This window comes from Scylla paramamosain, chromosome 32, assembly GCF_035594125.1.
Source record: "Scylla paramamosain isolate STU-SP2022 chromosome 32, ASM3559412v1, whole genome shotgun sequence".
Classification (NCBI taxonomy): Eukaryota; Metazoa; Arthropoda; class Malacostraca; order Decapoda; family Portunidae; genus Scylla; species Scylla paramamosain.
Genome location: NC_087182.1, coordinates 16582381 through 16589880, shown reverse-complemented (window position 1 = coordinate 16589880; position 7500 = coordinate 16582381). Strand labels below are relative to the sequence as shown.

Here is a 7500-nt window from a genome sequence, read left to right as displayed (position 1 = left end):
CGACCGCTACGCAGGGAAGAACAGCACACCGGCAACAGCTCCATCAAGTACCCGACCGCCTCGCAGCCACCTCTATCTACGCCCACAGAAGTGATCAGCTGGCCTCATTCCTACGACCCAACGCCACAGCAGCGTGCGGGGCACGCTGCTGCTGTGATCAAGGCCTTTCCCAGCGTCTTCGAAGCAAAGGAAGGTTTACGTGCAATGGCTGGTGGATCCATGGCCATCGAGTTGACAGACGACGCTCGACCCTTCGCCGTAACAGCATCTCGTACAATCCCTTACAATTGGCGTGAAGAAATTAAGAGCCAGTTGGAAGAGCTGCTTAACAAGGGAATCATCGAGAGTGTGGACTACCCTACGGCATGGTGCCACCCCATCGTGCCTGTCCCAAAAAAGACATCTGGTGTAAGGCTGTGTGTTGACCTGACACGACTCAACCGTTACGTGAAGAGGCCCGTGTATCCAGTGCGCTCACCTCATGACGCCATCGCCTCGATCGGGACCGGAGCAGTTTGGTTCACCACTCTTGATGCCAAGATGGGGTATTTTCAAGTCCCCATTAGAGAAGAAGACCAGGATTTAACCTGCTTCATAACACCTTGGGGTCGGTACAAGTTTCGGCGAGCGGTTATGGGTCTCGTCTCGTCTGGAGACGAGTATAACCGTCGAGGAGACCAAGCTCTCGGCGACATACCTAACACCATCAAGATCGTGGACGACATCCTGGCCTATGACTCCACCTACAGTGCGCACTTAGCCCATGTCATTCAGATTGTGCGGCGGTGTGACCAGCACGGCATCACTCTCAACCCACAGAAGTTTACATTCGCGGAAAGAGTGGTAGATTACTGTGGTTACTCTGTTTCTGGACAAGGCTACACGACAGACTCAAAGAAAGTTAAGGCAATCTCTGACTTCCCACGACCACAGCACATCACCGACTTACGATCATTCATGGGTCTTACAAACCAGCTTGGAAGCTTTTCTCCTGCTGTGGCTGCAGCTGCACAACCCCTCAGAGATCTCTTACGCCCGAAGAACAGTTGGTGCTGGTCTCCTAACCATGAAGAGGCGTTTGAGAAGGTGAAACAGTGTCTCGTCAGCCCACCTGTCTTGGCATACTTCGACCCATCATTACCAACGATGCTACAGACTGACGCCTCAAGGATGCACGGATTTGGATTCGTTCTCCTGCAGAAGCACAGTGACCAGTGGAAGATGGTGCAATGCGGGTCAAGATTTGTTACAGACACAGAGAGCCGCTATGCAGTAATAGAGTTGGAAATGGCTGCAATCGTCTGGGCAGTCAGGAAATGTGGCACCTACCTGAAAGGACTCCCTCACTTCGATCTAGTGCTCGACCACCGCCCGCTGATACCTCTCCTCAATAGCAAGTTGTTGGGAGAAATAGAGAACCTGCGGCTGCAGCGCATGAGGGAGAAGCTTGCTCAGTATTCTTTCACAGCAAGCTGGCAAAAGGGATCGACACACTGTGTGCCCGACGCCCTCTCACGTGCTCCAGTACAGGACCCAGTGGAGGAAGAGGATGCTGCTACTTCTGGTGACCTCGACCCTCTCCACTCAGCGGTCATCTCAGCGTTATCTGCCACCAATGAGGACGGGCGTCCGCTTAGCACCACTCCAGGATCAGACTGTGGAAATGGTACGTGCCGCAGCAGCAAGAGACGGGGAGTACTGCTTGCTCAAGAACGTCATCATCGAGGGCTTCCCTGATCATTGCCACGACCTCGATCACCGCTATGCGTACGTACTGGCCGGTGCGCCCAGTCTGCTGGCCGTAGACGACGACCTGGTGGTTTACGGGCCGAGGCTTCTTATTCCTCACAGCCTCCGCCGAGAAACACTAGAGCGACTCCATGACAGTCATCAGGGGATGGAGCGCACCAAGCGACGGGCCCGACAAACGGTGTACTGGCCTGGTATGGACAGAGACGTTGAGAACGTCGTTTCTGGATGCTCACTATGCCGTCCACTCCTACCAAGCCAAGCCAACGAACCTCTCTGGCAGGACACGGACACACCCAGCAGGGTGTTTGAGTCAGTTTCTGCAGACTACTTCCACGCAGCAGGCCGTACATACCTCGTGTATGTAGATCGCTTGTCTGGGTGGCCTCACGTGTCTGCATGCTCACGTCCAGCATCGGCTGATCAGCTCGTTCGTGTCCTTCGGGGTGTGTTCGCCGACACGGGCGTGCCTGTTCTCCTGAGGACTGACGGTGGACCGCAGTTCACTTCTTCATCGGTACGGCGCTTCCTGGCTCGATGGGGGGTGGAGCATCGTGTATCTTCACCTCATTATCCACGCTCCAATGGTCACGCCGAGGCAGCGGTCAAGTCCGTGAAGAAGCTGATCCTCACGACCACACAGCAGGGACACCTGGACGAGGATGCGTTCGCTCGCGGGTTGCTGGAACTGCGCAACACTCCGAGGGCGGAAGGGCGATCACCAGCACAAGTCCTCTTCGGTCATCCTATGAGGTCCTGTGTCCCGGCTCATCATCGCTCATACGCTCAGCAGTGGCAGCGCGCTGCTGATGAGTGCGACGCCAAGGCAGAGCGACTGAGGAAGAAAGCGAAACTTCGCCACGACGCGTCCGCCCGTACTCTTCCTCTCCTGCACCTCGGTGGCCACGTCGACGTTCAAGATCACACGACAGGCCTCTGGGATCGCCTGGGTGTCATCGTGGCTGTTGGGCGAAGGAGAGACTACCTCATCAAGATGGGCAGCGGTCGCGTGATGTGGGCGTAATAGAAGACACCTACGCCCACACAGACCTCTTGCTCCCCTTCCTGTCGAGCAGCACACCGCTCATGGCGGTGCAGCGCTTCAGCATCAGGGTCACGAGGAACACCACCATCCCGGCAGCCCGGAGCATCAGGGTAACGGGGTACACCGTGGCCGAGAGCAACCAGAGCGTCGAAGCAGCCGACAGCGTAGGGAGCCGAGACGACTGCAGGTGCGGTGGCACCGTAGCACCTACGATTAGTCGTACGTGTTCATTGTACGCTGTGTTTGTTTTGTGTATATGTACCGTGTTTTCTGTACTTCAATCATTGTAACTTTGTTTCATGTGTTACGGTAGCCATAACAAAGATAAGGAATCTTCCTTATGTCTCGGGGGAGGTGTGTGGTTGTTAGCTAGTTGTGTGAACGAGTGAATGAGCGAGACTTGTGTGAGGCATGAATACGTGAATGAGTGAACGAGCTAGGCTTCAGTCATAAGTGTTAAGTGGAAGTGCGCGGCCTGGCGCCGAGAGATCACCTACCTCCAGCCTTCTGTTCACACCTTCTGTGAATAAACACCTGCACTGTTACCTGCGTTTCCTGTGCCCCTGCTGGTCAAGAGTCGAACAATAATAATAATAATAATAATAATAATAATAATAACTAATTAAATCATAGAGTAAAAGAAAGTATGAAAGAAATGTATCTTTAAGTATCTTTTGCTTTTTAAGTGTGTGTGTGTGTGTGTGTGTGTGTGTGTGTGTGTGTGTGTGTGTGTGTGTGTGTGTGTGTGTGTGTGTGTGTGTGTAAACTTCTATATAAAGTTAAAATCCTAAAAGCCTTTCAACTTATCCGTGACGTGCCAGAAAAGAGGAGGAGGAGGAGGAGGAGGAGGAGGAGGAGGAGGAGGAGGAGGAGGAGGAGGAGGAGGAGGAGGAGGAGGATTTGATAAGTGGATGATGCAAAACAGCCATATAATAACATTTTTGTGTTTTGTTTTCTTACTTTTTTCTTCTTTTCGTTTTTTTCCTCTTCACCTCATCCTCCTCTTCCTCTTCCTCCTCCTCTTCCTCCTTCCTCTCCTTCTTCTTTTTCTTCTTCATCTTCTCCTTCAGTTTCTTCCTATAATCATCACTACTATTATTATTGCTGTTGTCGTTGTTACAAATATTATCACTACCTTCATCACTGTCACAATACTACACAACACAACCGCCACCACCACCACCACCGCCACGGCCAATCAAGTACCAGGAACTCCCACCAAACAAGTTTAAAGAATGACTCAAACTTGTTATGCATCAGGAAACATTTACACCTGCCTGAGCTGCATACGTGGTGTCCTGCGTCTGGCATCTCCTGGGTACTACCTCCACCACTGCTTCGCTTCCCGTCAACACCTGCCTTACAACACCAATCGTTACATATCACCACCTCCTTCGTTTGTCGTACACTAACCCTTTCACTGCGACACGAAGCAATTAGCAACACCAAACGCAATGAGTGAAGTCTTTATAAGCGACTACAAGAAAGTTAGCGATGAAAAAGAGTATATTTGAATTCCTTCCCAGTCCAAAGATTGGATTTGGCTGTGGAACAAGTAGAGATGTGTGAGTGTTTGGTAATTAGGGAAAGGTTAACCAAGTGGCAGTCAAAGGGTTAATAGTGGAACATAGCAGTGCCTAACAGTGACTCAGCCTTCCTATGACTTGAAACGTTTAGGCAGAATATCATGAGGTTTGCGTAAGCCGTTCAATATTATCGTACTGCAGGAAAATAAATTGGACTCTCTTAGCGCCTTTTCTTTTCCTTCTCCTGGCGATCTGTGCCATGACAGTCACCGGAGAAGCGTGTTACGGCTCTTCCTCTTCCTTACTTCCCGCTCCTTGAGATTCATTCTGATGGCTAATGGTGTTTTTTTTCACATCTACTGCTGCTACTGCTACTACTACTACTACCACTACTACTACTACTACTACTACTATTACTACTACTACTACTACTACTACTACTACTACTACTACTACTACTATTACTATTACTACTACTTCTACTACTACTACTACTACTACTACTACTACTAATAATAATAATAATAATAATAAAAATAATAATAATACCACTAAGTTGTAATGGGAATGCTCTCCTAATAATCCTTGCATTTTTTTTAATAATAAGGAAGAATTACAGATTCTCTCTCTCTCTCTCTCTCTCTCTCTCTCTCTCTCTCTCTCTCTCTCTCTCTCTCTCTCTCTCTCTCTCTCTCTCTCTCTCTCTCTCTCTCTCTCTCTCTCTCTCTCTCTCTTTAAGAAAGGAGATAAAACTTTAACATCTAGTTATAGACCTGTCAGCTTAACTTCTGTTGTAGATAAAATGATGGAGTCAATATTAGCGAAGAACATTAGGGAACATTTAGACAAGCATAACTTGATAAAAGAATCATATCATGGCTTCACGAAGGGGAAGTCTTGCCTGACGAACTTGTTAAGTTTTTACAGTAAGGATTTACGAGGCGGCAGATAATGGTGATAGTTATGACATCCTATATCTGGACTTTGGCAAGGTTTGACAAGGCAGCCCATCAGAGACCTACTGAGAAAGGTTAGGGCGCACGGGATAGATGGGAAGGTGTTAGGCTGGATAAGGTCGTGGCTAAACGACAGGCGACAGAGAGTTGTAATAAACGGCTCTAAATCCGAGTGGGGTCATGTAATTAGTGGGGTGCCACGGGGATCAGTATTAGGGCCATTGTTGTTTGTAATATGTATCAATGACTTGGATAGTGGAATTAGTAGTGATGTTAGTAAATTTGCGGATGACACAAAGACAGTTTAATTAGGTCAGAATTGGATGCCATCGCCTTTCAGGTAGATTCCGATAGGATAAACGAATGGACAGACAGATGGCAAATACAATTTAATATCAACAAATGCAAAGTACTTAGCGCAGGTAGAGGAAACCCACACAGTAGGTACATAATAAACCATGAAGCTCTGGTAGGTTCAGGGTACGAAAAAAATTTGAGTTATAGTTAACTCTGAACTCCGTCTAAGAAAGCAATGCATGGAGGCCAGAAACATGGACAAATAGGGTATTAAGACTAATTTTTAGGAATGTTAAAAGTAGAAGTCCCAAAGTAATATTAAAGTTATATTTGGCGCTGGTCAGACCTCATCTAGACTATGCTGTGCAGTTCTGGTCCCCATATTACAGGAAGGATATAGGTCTATTAGAATCAGTCCAAAGGATACAGGTGATGAGGAGTATTCCTTACGAAGCGAGATTGAAGCTGTTAAATTTACATTCTTTAGAGAAACGCAGGTTAAGAGGGGACCTGAGAGAAGTCTTTAAGTGGCATAAGGGTTATAACAAGAGGGATGTAAGCAAAAATTCTTAGGATCAGTAACTAGGATAGAACAATAAAAACCGGGTTCAAGCTTGAAAAATTTAGGTTTTAAAAAAGAGATAGGGTGGAGTTGGTTCTCAAATAGTGGTAGATAAATGGAACAGACTCAGTAATCAAGTTGTTAGTGCTGAGTCATTAGGGAACTTTAAGAGATGATGATGATAGGTGGAAATAGGTAGGTATATCTCATACAGGGACTGCCACGTGTAGGCCTAATGGCTTCTTGCAGCTTCCCTTATTTCTTATGTCCCCTCTCTCTTTCTCTCTCTCTCTCTCTCTCTCTCTCTCTCTCTCTCTCTCTCTCTCTCTCTCTCTCTCTCTCTCTCAAGCACTAGGAACACTCTCACGCCTGCACCAGCCAGTAAGTTATTTTCGTCCTACTTCACTACTACAACTCTAGGAAGAACCACATATCTTCCCGTCGAATTCTTTCAAGGGATTCACATAAGCAGACAGTAAGTGGAAAGGAAGCAAAGTTGATGGACTCCCGAGGACGCCAGTGGTAATCCCTGCCGGAGATTCTATATCCTGCCAAGTGACGCCATTGATAGGGGCACAGTGCCACGAAGGGCCACTTTGACACTAGATGGCACTGCGCTGGCCTGCCTTAGCGACACAGCGAGGCGTTTCAAGTGAGAAAAGCAAGTGTAGCACTATTTTACCTCCATGGCGGTTTTGTGCAGCTATTTTCACCTTAACGCAAGTAATCCATAAAACTGATAGTCGATTTTTGGGTGTAAATAGCTTGTTTTATTCCTTTTGGTGCTCTGTAAGGGGGAAGGAGAGGGAGAGGGAGAGGGAGAGGGAGAGAGAGACAGACGATTGATATAACATGGCGCTTGGATAAGGAGGGTATAAAAAGTAAGAGGAAGAAAAAGCGAAAGAAAAAAAGAGTGAGAGACGATAAGAAAGCAGACAGATTGACATAATGTGCCACAACAAGAGGATAATATAGGACTGAGGTTTGGAAGAAAGGGTAAGATAGGAAAGGAAGAGGAAGGAAGACGGATAAGGAAGAGGAAAGTAAGAGAAGGTAGGATTGGGAAGGAAGGAGAGGACTGAGAGAAAAAGGAAAAGAAAGGAACGACAGGGAAGAAAAGGAAGAGGGAGAAAGAAAGCGAGAGAAAGGGAAAGAAAGAAACGATATGACACGAAAGGAAGATGAAGAAAGACAGCAAAAGTAAGAGATGTGGAGAAACGATAGGGAAGGAAAAGAAGAAGAAAGAGAGCGAGAGAAAGGGAAAAGAAAAAAAAGAGGGTAGGAGAGGAAGAGGAAGAGGAAGAAAGCAAAGTAATCCAGTCAATGATTGATAACACAGTCCTATTGAAGACGAAGCGCAGTTTA

General features: G+C 47.5%; 1 protein-coding gene across 1 annotated transcript in view; it reads right to left on the bottom strand.

Annotated features, from left to right (window-relative positions):
- The window catches only part of LOC135089281 (uncharacterized), an 89836-nt gene that overhangs the window by 55464 nt on the left and 26872 nt on the right, over nt 1–7500 (bottom strand). The window lies entirely within an intron of this gene.